Source organism: Amblyomma maculatum, unplaced genomic scaffold, assembly GCF_055883805.1.
Source record: "Amblyomma maculatum isolate TAMU_Amacu unplaced genomic scaffold, ASM5588380v1 scaffold_15, whole genome shotgun sequence".
Lineage (NCBI taxonomy): Eukaryota > Metazoa > Arthropoda > Arachnida > Ixodida > Ixodidae > Amblyomma > Amblyomma maculatum.
Genome location: NW_028146740.1, coordinates 397,206 through 411,015, shown reverse-complemented (window position 1 = coordinate 411,015; position 13,810 = coordinate 397,206).

The window sequence follows — 13,810 nt, the reverse complement described above, 5'->3', positions numbered from 1 at the left end:
CATAGCGGCTAAAGCGAATCGCAAAAAGTTAATACACACAAAGCCTTACAGGCACTTCTAGGCATGATGTGCATAACGCGGTCATCCAGCTTGCGCGGGTTAGGCTGAGAACTGCGATTCAAGTTCGCACATAGCGGCTAAAGCGAATCGCAACAAGTTAATATACACAAAGCCTTACAGGCACTTCTAGGCATGATGTGCATAACGCGGTCATCCAGCTTGCGCGGGTTAGGCTCAGAACTGCGATTCAAGTTTGCACGTAGCGGCTCAAAGGAATCGCAACAAGTTAATACACACAAAGTCTTACAGGCACTTCTAGGCATGATGTGCATAACGCGGTCATCCAGCTTGCGCGGGTTAGGCTCAGAACTGCGATTCAAGTTTGCACGTAGCGGCTCAAACGAATCGCAACAAGTTAATACACACAACGCCTTACAGGCACTTTTAGGCATTATGTGCAAAACGCGGTCATCCAGCTTGCGCGGGTTAGGCTCAGAACTGCGATTCAAGTTCGCACATAGCGGCTAAAGCGAATCGCAACAAGTTAATACACACAAAGCCTTACAGGCACTTTTAGGCATGATGTGAAAAAGAGGTCATCCAGCTTGCGCGGGTTAGGCTGAGAACTGCGATTCAAGTTCGCACATAGCGGCTCAAACGAACCGCAAAAAGTTAATACACTCAAAGCCTTACAGGCACTTCTAGGCATGATGTGCATAACGCGGTCATCCAGCTTGCGCGGGTAAGGCTCAGCACTGCGATTCAAGTTTGCACGTAGCGGCTCAAACGAATCGCAACGAGTTAATACACACAACGCCTTAAAGGCACTTTTAGGCATGATGTGCAAAACGTGGTCATCCAGCTTGCGCGGGTTAGGCTCGGAACTGCGATTCAAGTTCGCACATAGTGGCTAAAGCGAATCGCAACAAGTTAATACACACAATGCCTTACAGGCACTTTTAGGCATGATGTGCAAATAGGCGTCACTCAAGCTGCGCGGGTTAGGTACAGAACTGCGATTCAAGTTCGCACATAGCGGCTAAAGCGAATCGCAACAAGTTAATACACACAAAGCCTTACAGGCACTTCTAGGCATGATTTGCATAACGCTGTCACCCAGCTTGCGCGGGTTAGGCTCAGAACTGCGATTCAAGTTTGCACGTAGCGGCTCAAACGAATCGCAACAAGTTAATACACACAACGCCTTACAGGCACTTTTAGGCATTATGTGCAAAACGTGGTCATCCAGCTTGCGCGGGTTAGGCTGAGAACTGCGATTCAAGTTCGCACATAGCGGCTAAAGCGAATCGCAACAAGTTAATACACAAAGCCTTACAGGCAATTTTAGGCATGATGTGAAAAACGAGGTCATCCAGCTTGCGCGGGTTAGGCTGAGAACTGCGATTCAAGTTCGCACATAGCGGCTAAAGCGAATCGCAACAAGTTAATACACACAAAGCCTTACAGGCACTTCTAGGCATGATGTGCATAACGCGGTCATCCAGCTTGCGCGGGTTAGGCTCAGAACTGCGATTCAAGTTTGCACGTAGCGGCTCAAACGAATCGCAACAAGTTAATACACACAACGCCTTAAAGGCACTTTTAGGCATGATGTGCAAAACATGGTCATCCAGCTTGCGCGGGTTAGCCTCAGAACTGCGATTCAAGTTTGCACGTAGCGGCTCAAACGAATCGCAACAAGTTAATACACACAAAGCCTTACAGGCACTTCTAGGCATGATGTGCATAACGCGGTCATCCAGCTTGCGCGGGTTAGGCTCAGAACTGCGATTCAAGTTTGCACGTAGCGGCTCAAACGAATCGCAACAAGTTAATAGACACAACGCCTTAAAGGCACTTTTAGGCATGATGTGCAAAACGTGGTCATCCAGCTTGCGCGGGTTAGCCTCAGAACTGCGATTCAAGTTTGCACGTAGCGGCTCAAACGAATCGCAACAAGTTAATACACACAAAGCCTTACAGGCACTTCTAGGCATGATGTGCAAAACGTGGTCATCCAGCTTGCGCGGGTTAGGCTGAGAACTGCGATTCAAGTTCGCACATAGCGGCTAAAGCGAATCGCAACAAGTTAATACACACAAAGCCTTACAGGCACTTTTAGACATGATGTGAAAAAGAGGTCATCCAGCTTGCGCGGGTTAGGCTGAGAACTGCGATTCAAGTTCGCACATAGCGGCTAAAGCGAATCGCAAAAAGTTAATACACACAAAGCCTTACAGGCACTTCTAGGCATGATGTGCATAACGCGGTCATCCAGCTTGCGCGGGTTAGGCTGAGAACTGCGATTCAAGTTCGCACATAGCGGCTAAAGCGAATCGCAACAAGTTAATATACACAAAGCCTTACAGGCACTTCTAGGCATGATGTGCATAACGCGGTCATCCAGCTTGCGCGGGTTAGGCTCAGAACTGCGATTCAAGTTTGCACGTAGCGGCTCAAAGGAATCGCAACAAGTTAATACACACAAAGTCTTACAGGCACTTCTAGGCATGATGTGCATAACGCGGTCATCCAGCTTGCGCGGGTTAGGCTCAGAACTGCGATTCAAGTTTGCACGTAGCGGCTCAAACGAATCGCAACAAGTTAATACACACAACGCCTTACAGGCACTTTTAGGCATTATGTGCAAAACGCGGTCATCCAGCTTGCGCGGGTTAGGCTCAGAACTGCGATTCAAGTTCGCACATAGCGGCTAAAGCGAATCGCAACAAGTTAATACACACAAAGCCTTACAGGCACTTCTAGGCATGATGTGCATAACGCGGTCATCCAGCTTGCGCGGGTTAGGCTCAGAACTGCGATTCAAGTTTGCACGTAGCGGCTCAAACGAATCGCAACAAGTTAATACACACAACGCCTTACAGGCACTTTTAGGCATTATGTGCAAAACGCGGTCATCCAGCTTGCGCGGGTTAGGCTCAGAACTGCGATTCAAGTTCGCACATAGCGGCTAAAGCGAATCGCAACAAGTTAATACACACAAAGCCTTACAGGCACTTCTAGGCATGATGTGCATAACGCGGTCATCCAGCTTGCGCGGGTTAGGCTCAGAACTGCGATTCAAGTTTGCACGTAGCGGCTCAAACGAATCGCAACAAGTTGATACACACAACGCCTTACAGGCACTTTTAGGCATTATGTGCAAAACGTGGTCATCCAGTTTGCGCGGGTTAGGCTCAGAACTGCGATTCAAGTTTGCACGTAGCGGCTCAAACGAATCGCAACAAGTTAATACACACAACGCCTTAAAGGCACTTTTAGGCATGATGTGCAAAACATGGTCATCCAGCTTGCGCGGGTTAGGCTCAGAACTGCGATTCAAGTTCGCACATAGCGGCTAAAGCGAATCGCAACAAGTTAATACACACAAAGCCTTACAGGCACTTTTAGGCATGATGTGAAAAACGAGGTCATCCAGCTTGCGCGGGTTAGGCTGAGAACTGCGATTCAAGTTCGCACATAGCGGCTAAAGCGAATCGCAACAAGTTAATACACACAAAGCCTTACAGGCACTTCTAGGCATGATGTGCATAACGCGGTCATCCAGCTTGCGCGGGTTAGGCTCAGAACTGCGATTCAAGTTTGCACGTAGCGGCTCAAACGAATCGCAACAAGTTAATAGACACAACGCCTTAAAGGCACTTTTAGGCATGATGTGCAAAACGTGGTCATCCAGCTTGCGCGGGTTAGCCTCAGAACTGCGATTCAAGTTTGCACGTAGCGGCTCAAACGAATCGCAACAAGTTAATACACACAAAGCCTTACAGGCACTTCCAGGCATGATGTGCAAAACGTGGTCATCCAGCTTGCGCGGGTTAGGCTGAGAACTGCGATTCAAGTTCGCACATAGCGGCTAAAGCGAATCGCAACAAGTTAATACACACAAAGCCTTACAGGCACTTTTAGGCATGATGTGAAAAAGAGGTCATCGAGCTTGCGCGGGTTAGGCTGAGAACTGCGATTCAAGTTCGCACATAGCGGCTAAAGCGAATCGCAACAAGTTAATACACACAAAGCCTTACAGGCACTTCTAGGCATGATGTGCATAACGCGGTCATCCAGCTTGCGCGGGTTAGGCTGAGAACTGCGATTCAAGTTCGCACATAGTGGCTAAAGCGAATCGCAACAAGTTAATATACACAAAGCCTTACAGGCACTTCTAGGCATGATGTGCATAACGCGGTCATCCAGCTTGCGCGGGTTAGGCTCAGCACTGCGATTCAAGTTTGCACGTAGCGGCTCAAACGAATCGCAACAAGTTAATACACACAACGCCTTAAAGGCACTTTTAGGCATGATGTGCAAAACGTGGTCATCCAGCTTGCGCGGGTTAGGCTCAGAACTGCGAATCAAGTTTGCACGTAGCGGCTCAAACGAATCGCAACAAGTTAATACACACAAAGCCTTACAGGCACTTCTAGGCATGATGTGCATAACGCGGTCATCCAGCTTGCGCGGGTTAGGCTCAGAACTGCGATTCAAGTTTGCACGTAGCGGCTCAAACGAATCGCAACAAGTTAATACACACAACGCCTTACAGGCACTTTTAGGCATTATGTGCAAAACGCGGTCATCCAGCTTGCGCGGGTTAGCCTCAGAACTGCGATTCAAGTTTGCACGTAGCGGCTCAAACGAATCGCAACAAGTTAATACACACAACGCCTTAAAGGCACTTTTAGGCATGATGTGCAAAACGTGGTCATCCAGCTTGCGCGGGTTAGCCTCAGAACTGCGATTCAAGTTTGCACGTAGCGGCTCAAACGAATCGCAACAAGTTAATACACACAAAGCCTTACAGGCACTTCTAGGCATGATGTGCAAAACGTGGTCATCCAGCTTGCGCGGGTTAGGCTGAGAACTGCGATTCAAGTTCGCACATAGCGGCTAAAGCGAATCGCAACAAGTTAATACACACAAAGCCTTACAGGCACTTTTAGGCATGATGTGAAAAAGAGGTCATCCAGCTTGCGCGGGTTAGGCTGAGAACTGCGATTCAAGTTCGCACATAGCGGCTAAAGCGAATCGCAACAAGTTAATACACACAAAGCCTTACAGGCACTTCTAGGCATGATGTGCATAACGCGGTCATCCAGCTTGCGCGGGTTAGGCTCAGAACTGCGATTCAAGTTTGCACGTAGCGGCTCAAACGAATCGCAACAAGTTAATACACACAACGCCTTAAAGGCACTTTAAGGCATGATGTGCAAAACGTGGTCATCCAGCTTGCGCGGGTTAGGCTCAGAACTGCGATTCAAGTTCGCACATAGCGGCTAAAGCGAATCGCAACAAGTTAATACACACAAAGCCTTACAGGCACTTCTAGGCATGATGTGCATAACGCGGTCATCCAGCTTGCGCGGGTTAGGCTCAGAACTGCGATTCAAGTTTGCACGTAGCGGCTCAAACGAATCGCAACAAGTTGATACACACAACGCCTTACAGGCACTTTTAGGCATTATGTGCAAAACGTGGTCATCCAGTTTGCGCGGGTTAGGCTCAGAACTGCGATTCAAGTTTGCACGTAGCGGCTCAAACGAATCGCAACAAGTTAATACACACAACGCCTTAAAGGCACTTTTAGGCATGATGTGCAAAACATGGTCATCCAGCTTGTGCGGGTTAGCCTCAGAACTGCGATTCAAGTTTGCACGTAGCGGCTCAAACGAATCGCAACAAGTTAATACACACAACGCCTTAAAGGCACTTTTAGGCATGATGTGCAAAACGAGGTCATCCAGCTTGCGCGGGTTAGGCTGAGAACTGCGATTCAAGTTCGCACATAGCGGCTCAAACGAATCGCAACAAGTTAATACACACAACGCCTTACAGGCACTTTTAGGCATTATGTGCAAAACGCGGTCACCCAGCTTGCGCGGGTTAGGCTCAGAACTGCGATTCAAGTTCGCACATAGCGGCTAAAGCGAATCGCAACAAGTTAATACACACAAAGCCTTACAGGCACTTTTAGGCATGATGTGAAAAACGAGGTCATCCAGCTTGCGCGGGTTAGGCTGAGAACTGCGATTCAAGTTCGCACATAGCGGCTAAAGCGAATCGCAACAAGTTAATACACACAAAGCCTTACAGGCACTTCTAGGCATGATGTGCATAACGCGGTCATCCAGCTTGCGCGGGTTAGGCTCAGAACTGCGATTCAAGTTTGCACGTAGCGGCTCAAACGAATCGCAACAAGTTAATACACACAACGCCTTACAGGCACTTTTAGGCATTATGTGCAAAACGCGGTCATCCAGCTTGCGCGGGTTAGGCTCAGAACTGCGATTCAAGTTCGCACATAGCGGCTAAAGCGAATCGCAACAAGTTAATACACACAAAGCCTTACAGGCACTTCTAGGCATGATGTGCATAACGCGGTCATCCAGCTTGCGCGGGTTAGGCTCAGAACTGCGATTCAAGTTTGCACGTAGCGGCTCAAACGAATCGCAACAAGTTGATACACACAACGCCTTACAGGCACTTTTAGGCATTATGTGCAAAACGTGGTCATCCAGTTTGCGCGGGTTAGGCTCAGAACTGCGATTCAAGTTTGCACGTAGCGGCTCAAACGAATCGCAACAAGTTAATACACACAACGCCTTAAAGGCACTTTTAGGCATGATGTGCAAAACATGGTCATCCAGCTTGCGCGGGTTAGGCTCAGAACTGCGATTCAAGTTCGCACATAGCGGGTAAAGCGAATCGCAACAAGTTAATACACACAAAGCCTTACAGGCACTTTTAGGCATGATGTGAAAAACGAGGTCATCCAGCTTGCGCGGGTTAGGCTGAGAACTGCGATTCAAGTTCGCACATAGCGGCTAAAGCGAATCGCAACAAGTTAATACACACAAAGCCTTACAGGCACTTCTAGGCATGATGTGCATAACGCGGTCATCCAGCTTGCGCGGGTTAGGCTCAGAACTGCGATTCAAGTTTGCACGTAGCGGCTCAAACGAATCGCAACAAGTTAATAGACACAACGCCTTAAAGGCACTTTTAGGCATGATGTGCAAAACGTGGTCATCCAGCTTGCGCGGGTTAGCCTCAGAACTGCGATTCAAGTTTGCACGTAGCGGCTCAAACGAATCGCAACAAGTTAATACACACAAAGCCTTACAGGCACTTCCAGGCATGATGTGCAAAACGTGGTCATCCAGCTTGCGCGGGTTAGGCTGAGAACTGCGATTCAAGTTCGCACATAGCGGCTAAAGCGAATCGCAACAAGTTAATACACACAAAGCCTTACAGGCACTTTTAGGCATGATGTGAAAAAGAGGTCATCGAGCTTGCGCGGGTTAGGCTGAGAACTGCGATTCAAGTTCGCACATAGCGGCTAAAGCGAATCGCAACAAGTTAATACACACAAAGCCTTACAGGCACTTCTAGGCATGATGTGCATAACGCGGTCATCCAGCTTGCGCGGGTTAGGCTGAGAACTGCGATTCAAGTTCGCACATAGTGGCTAAAGCGAATCGCAACAAGTTAATATACACAAAGCCTTACAGGCACTTCTAGGCATGATGTGCATAACGCGGTCATCCAGCTTGCGCGGGTTAGGCTCAGCACTGCGATTCAAGTTTGCACGTAGCGGCTCAAACGAATCGCAACAAGTTAATACACACAACGCCTTAAAGGCACTTTTAGGCATGATGTGCAAAACGTGGTCATCCAGCTTGCGCGGGTTAGGCTCAGAACTGCGAATCAAGTTTGCACGTAGCGGCTCAAACGAATCGCAACAAGTTAATACACACAAAGCCTTACAGGCACTTCTAGGCATGATGTGCATAACGCGGTCATCCAGCTTGCGCGGGTTAGGCTCAGAACTGCGATTCAAGTTTGCACGTAGCGGCTCAAACGAATCGCAACAAGTTAATACACACAACGCCTTACAGGCACTTTTAGGCATTATGTGCAAAACGCGGTCATCCAGCTTGCGCGGGTTAGCCTCAGAACTGCGATTCAAGTTTGCACGTAGCGGCTCAAACGAATCGCAACAAGTTAATACACACAACGCCTTAAAGGCACTTTTAGGCATGATGTGCAAAACGTGGTCATCCAGCTTGCGCGGGTTAGCCTCAGAACTGCGATTCAAGTTTGCACGTAGCGGCTCAAACGAATCGCAACAAGTTAATACACACAAAGCCTTACAGGCACTTCTAGGCATGATGTGCAAAACGTGGTCATCCAGCTTGCGCGGGTTAGGCTGAGAACTGCCATTCAAGTTCGCACATAGCGGCTAAAGCGAATCGCAACAAGTTAATACACACAAAGCCTTACAGGCACCTTTAGGCATGATGTGAAAAAGAGGTCATCCAGCTTGCGCGGGTTAGGCTGAGAACTGCGATTCAAGTTCGCACATAGCGGCTAAAGCGAATCGCAACAAGTTAATACACACAAAGCCTTACAGGCACTTCTAGGCATGATGTGCATAACGCGGTCATCCAGCTTGCGCGGGTTAGGCTCAGAACTGCGATTCAAGTTTGCACGTAGCGGCTCAAACGAATCGCAACAAGTTAATACACACAACGCCTTAAAGGCACTTTAAGGCATGATGTGCAAAACGTGGTCATCCAGCTTGCGCGGGTTAGGCTCAGAACTGCGATTCAAGTTCGCACATAGCGGCTAAAGCGAATCGCAACAAGTTAATACACACAAAGCCTTACAGGCACTTCTAGGCATGATGTGCATAACGCGGTCATCCAGCTTGCGCGGGTTAGGCTCAGAACTGCGATTCAAGTTTGCACGTAGCGGCTCAAACGAATCGCAACAAGTTGATACACACAACGCCTTACAGGCACTTTTAGGCATTATGTGCAAAACGTGGTCATCCAGTTTGCGCGGGTTAGGCTCAGAACTGCGATTCAAGTTTGCACGTAGCGGCTCAAACGAATCGCAACAAGTTAATACACACAACGCCTTAAAGGCACTTTTAGGCATGATGTGCAAAACATGGTCATCCAGCTTGTGCGGGTTAGCCTCAGAACTGCGATTCAAGTTTGCACGTAGCGGCTCAAACGAATCGCAACAAGTTAATACACACAACGCCTTAAAGGCACTTTTAGGCATGATGTGCAAAACGAGGTCATCCAGCTTGCGCGGGTTAGGCTGAGAACTGCGATTCAAGTTCGCACATAGCGGCTCAAACGAATCGCAACAAGTTAATACACACAACGCCTTACAGGCACTTTTAGGCATTATGTGCAAAACGCGGTCACCCAGCTTGCGCGGGTTAGGCTCAGAACTGCGATTCAAGTTCGCACATAGCGGCTAAAGCGAATCGCAACAAGTTAATACACACAAAGCCTTACAGGCACTTTTAGGCATGATGTGAAAAACGAGGTCATCCAGCTTGCGCGGGTTAGGCTGAGAACTGCGATTCAAGTTCGCACATAGCGGCTAAAGCGAATCGCAACAAGTTAATACACACAAAGCCTTACAGGCACTTCTAGGCATGATGTGCATAACGCGGTCATCCAGCTTGCGCGGGTTAGGCTCAGAACTGCGATTCAAGTTTGCACGTAGCGGCTCAAACGAATCGCAACAAGTTAATAGACACAACGCCTTAAAGGCACTTTTAGGCATGATGTGCAAAACGTGGTCATCCAGCTTGCGCGGGTTAGCCTCAGAACTGCGATTCAAGTTTGCACGTAGCGGCTCAAACGAATCGCAACAAGTTAATACACACAAAGCCTTACAGGCACTTCTAGGCATGATGTGCAAAACGTGGTCATCCAGCTTGCGCGGGTTAGGCTGAGAACTGCGATTCAAGTTCGCACATAGCGGCTAAAGCGAATCGCAACAAGTTAATACACACAAAGCCTTACAGGCACTTTTAGGCATGATGTGAAAAAGAGGTCATCGAGCTTGCGCGGGTTAGGCTGAGAACTGCGATTCAAGTTCGCACATAGCGGCTAAAGCGAATCGCAACAAGTTAATACACACAAAGCCTTACAGGCACTTCTAGGCATGATGTGCATAACGCGGTCATCAAGCTTGCGCGGGTTAGGCTGAGAACTGCGATTCAAGTTCGCACATAGTGGCTAAAGCGAATCGCAACAAGTTAATATACACAAAGCCTTACAGGCACTTCTAGGCATGATGTGCATAACGCGGTCATCCAGCTTGCGCGGGTTAGGCTCAGCACTGCGATTCAAGTTTGCACGTAGCGGCTCAAACGAATCGCAACAAGTTAATACACACAACGCCTTAAAGGCACTTTTAGGCATGATGTGCAAAACGTGGTCATCCAGCTTGCGCGGGTTAGGCTCAGAACTGCGAATCAAGTTTGCACGTAGCGGCTCAAACGAATCGCAACAAGTTAATACACACAACGCCTTACAGGCACTTTTAGGCATTATGTGCAAAACGCGGTCATCCAGCTTGCGCGGGTTAGGCTCAGAACTGCGATTCAAGTTCGCACATAGCGGCTAAAGCGAATCGCAACAAGTTAATACACACAAAGCCTTCAGGCACTTCTAGGCATGATGTGCATAACGCGGTCATCCAGCTTGCGCGGGTTAGGCTCAGAACTGCGATTCAAGTTTGCACGTAGCGGCTCAAACGAATCGCAACAAGTTGATACACACAACGCCTTACAGGCACTTTTAGGCATTATGTGCAAAACGTGGTCATCCAGTTTGCGCGGGTTAGGCTCAGAACTGCGATTCAAGTTTGCACGTAGCGGCTCAAACGAATCGCAACAAGTTAATACACACAACGCCTTAAAGGCAATTTTAGGCATGATGTGCAAAACATGGTCATCCAGCTTGCGCGGGTTAGCCTCAGAACTGCGATTCAAGTTTGCACGTAGCGGCTCAAACGAATCGCAACAAGTTAATACACACAACGCCTTAAAGGCACTTTTAGGCATGATGTGCAAAACGAGGTCATCCAGCTTGCGCGGGTTAGGCTGAGAACTGCGATTCAAGTTCGCACATAGCGGCTCAAACGAATCGCAACAAGTTAATACACACAACGCCTTACAGGCACTTTTAGGCATTATGTGCAAAACGCGGTCACCCAGCTTGCGCGGGTTAGGCTCAGAACTGCGATTCAAGTTCGCACATAGCGGCTAAAGCGAATCGCAACAAGTTAATACACACAAAGCCTTACAGGCACTTTTAGGCATGATGTGAAAAACGAGGTCATCCAGCTTGCGCGGGTTAGGCTGAGAACTGCGATTCAAGTTCGCACATAGCGGCTAAAGCGAATCGCAACAAGTTAATACACACAAAGCCTTACAGGCACTTCTAGGCATGATGTGCATAACGCGGTCATCCAGCTTGCGCGGGTTAGGCTCAGAACTGCGATTCAAGTTTGCACGTAGCGGCTCAAACGAATCGCAACAAGTTAATAGACACAACGCCTTAAAGGCACTTTTAGGCATGATGTGCAAAACGTGGTCATCCAGCTTGCGCGGGTTAGCCTCAGAACTGCGATTCAAGTTTGCACGTAGCGGCTCAAACGAATCGCAACAAGTTAATACACACAAAGCCTTACAGGCACTTCCAGGCATGATGTGCAAAACGTGGTCATCCAGCTTGCGCGGGTTAGGCTGAGAACTGCGATTCAAGTTCGCACATAGCGGCTAAAGCGAATCGCAACAAGTTAATACACACAAAGCCTTACAGGCACTTTTAGGCATGATGTGAAAAAGAGGTCATCGAGCTTGCGCGGGTTAGGCTGAGAACTGCGATTCAAGTTCGCACATAGCGGCTAAAGCGAATCGCAACAAGTTAATACACACAAAGCCTTACAGGCACTTCTAGGCATGATGTGCATAACGCGGTCATCCAGCTTGCGCGGGTTAGGCTGAGAACTGCGATTCAAGTTCGCACATAGTGGCTAAAGCGAATCGCAACAAGTTAATATACACAAAGCCTTACAGGCACTTCTAGGCATGATGTGCATAACGCGGTCATCCAGCTTGCGCGGGTTAGGCTCAGCACTGCGATTCAAGTTTGCACGTAGCGGCTCAAACGAATCGCAACAAGTTAATACACACAACGCCTTAAAGGCACTTTTAGGCATGATGTGCAAAACGTGGTCATCCAGCTTGCGCGGGTTAGGCTCAGAACTGCGAATCAAGTTTGCACGTAGCGGCTCAAACGAATCGCAACAAGTTAATACACACAAAGCCTTACAGGCACTTCTAGGCATGATGTGCATAACGCGGTCATCCAGCTTGCGCGGGTTAGGCTCAGAACTGCGATTCAAGTTTGCACGTAGCGGCTCAAACGAATCGCAACAAGTTAATACACACAACGCCTTACAGGCACTTTTAGGCATTATGTGCAAAACGCGGTCATCCAGCTTGCGCGGGTTAGCCTCAGAACTGCGATTCAAGTTTGCACGTAGCGGCTCAAACGAATCGCAACAAGTTAATACACACAACGCCTTAAAGGCACTTTTAGGCATGATGTGCAAAACGTGGTCATCCAGCTTGCGCGGGTTAGCCTCAGAACTGCGATTCAAGTTTGCACGTAGCGGCTCAAACGAATCGCAACAAGTTAATACACACAAAGCCTTACAGGCACTTCTAGGCATGATGTGCAAAACGTGGTCATCCAGCTTGCGCGGGTTAGGCTGAGAACTGCGATTCAAGTTCGCACATAGCGGCTAAAGCGAATCGCAACAAGTTAATACACACAAAGCCTTACAGGCACTTTTAGGCATGATGTGAAAAAGAGGTCATCCAGCTAGCGCGGGTTAGGCTGAGAACTGCGATTCAAGTTCGCACATAGCGGCTAAAGCGAATCGCAACAAGTTAATACACACAAAGCCTTACAGGCACTTCTAGGCATGATGTGCATAACGCGGTCATCCAGCTTGCGCGGGTTAGGCTCAGAACTGCGATTCAAGTTTGCACGTAGCGGCTCAAACGAATCGCAACAAGTTAATACACACAACGCCTTAAAGGCACTTTAAGGCATGATGTGCAAAACGTGGTCATCCAGCTTCCGCGGGTTAGGCTCAGAACTGCGATTCAAGTTCGCACATAGCGGCTAAAGCGAATCGCAACAAGTTAATACACACAAAGCCTTACAGGCACTTCTAGGCATGATGTGCATAACGCGGTCATCCAGCTTGCGCGGGTTAGGCTCAGAACTGCGATTCAAGTTTGCACGTAGCGGCTCAAACGAATCGCAACAAGTTGATACACACAACGCCTTACAGGCACTTTTAGGCATTATGTGCAAAACGTGGTCATCCAGTTTGCGCGGGTTAGGCTCAGAACTGCGATTCAAGTTTGCACGTAGCGGCTCAAACGAATCGCAACAAGTTAATACACACAACGCCTTAAAGGCACTTTTAGGCATGATGTGCAAAACATGGTCATCCAGCTTGCGCGGGTTAGCCTCAGAACTGCGATTCAAGTTTGCACGTAGCGGCTCAAACGAATCGCAACAAGTTAATACACACAACGCCTTAAAGGCACTTTTAGGCATGATGTGCAAAACGAGGTCATCCAGCTTGCGCGGGTTAGGCTGAGAACTGCGATTCAAGTTCGCACATAGCGGCTCAAACGAATCGCAACAAGTTAATACACACAACGCCTTACAGGCACTTTTAGGCATTATGTGCAAAACGCGGTCACCCAGCTTGCGCGGGTTAGGCTCAGAACTGCGATTCAAGTTCGCACATAGCGGCTAAAGCGAATCGCAACAAGTTAATACACACAAAGCCTTACAGGCACTTTTAGGCATGATGTGAAAAACGAGGTCATCCAGCTTGCGCGGGTTAGGCTGAGAACTGCGATTCAAGTTCGCACATAGCGGCTAAAGCGAAT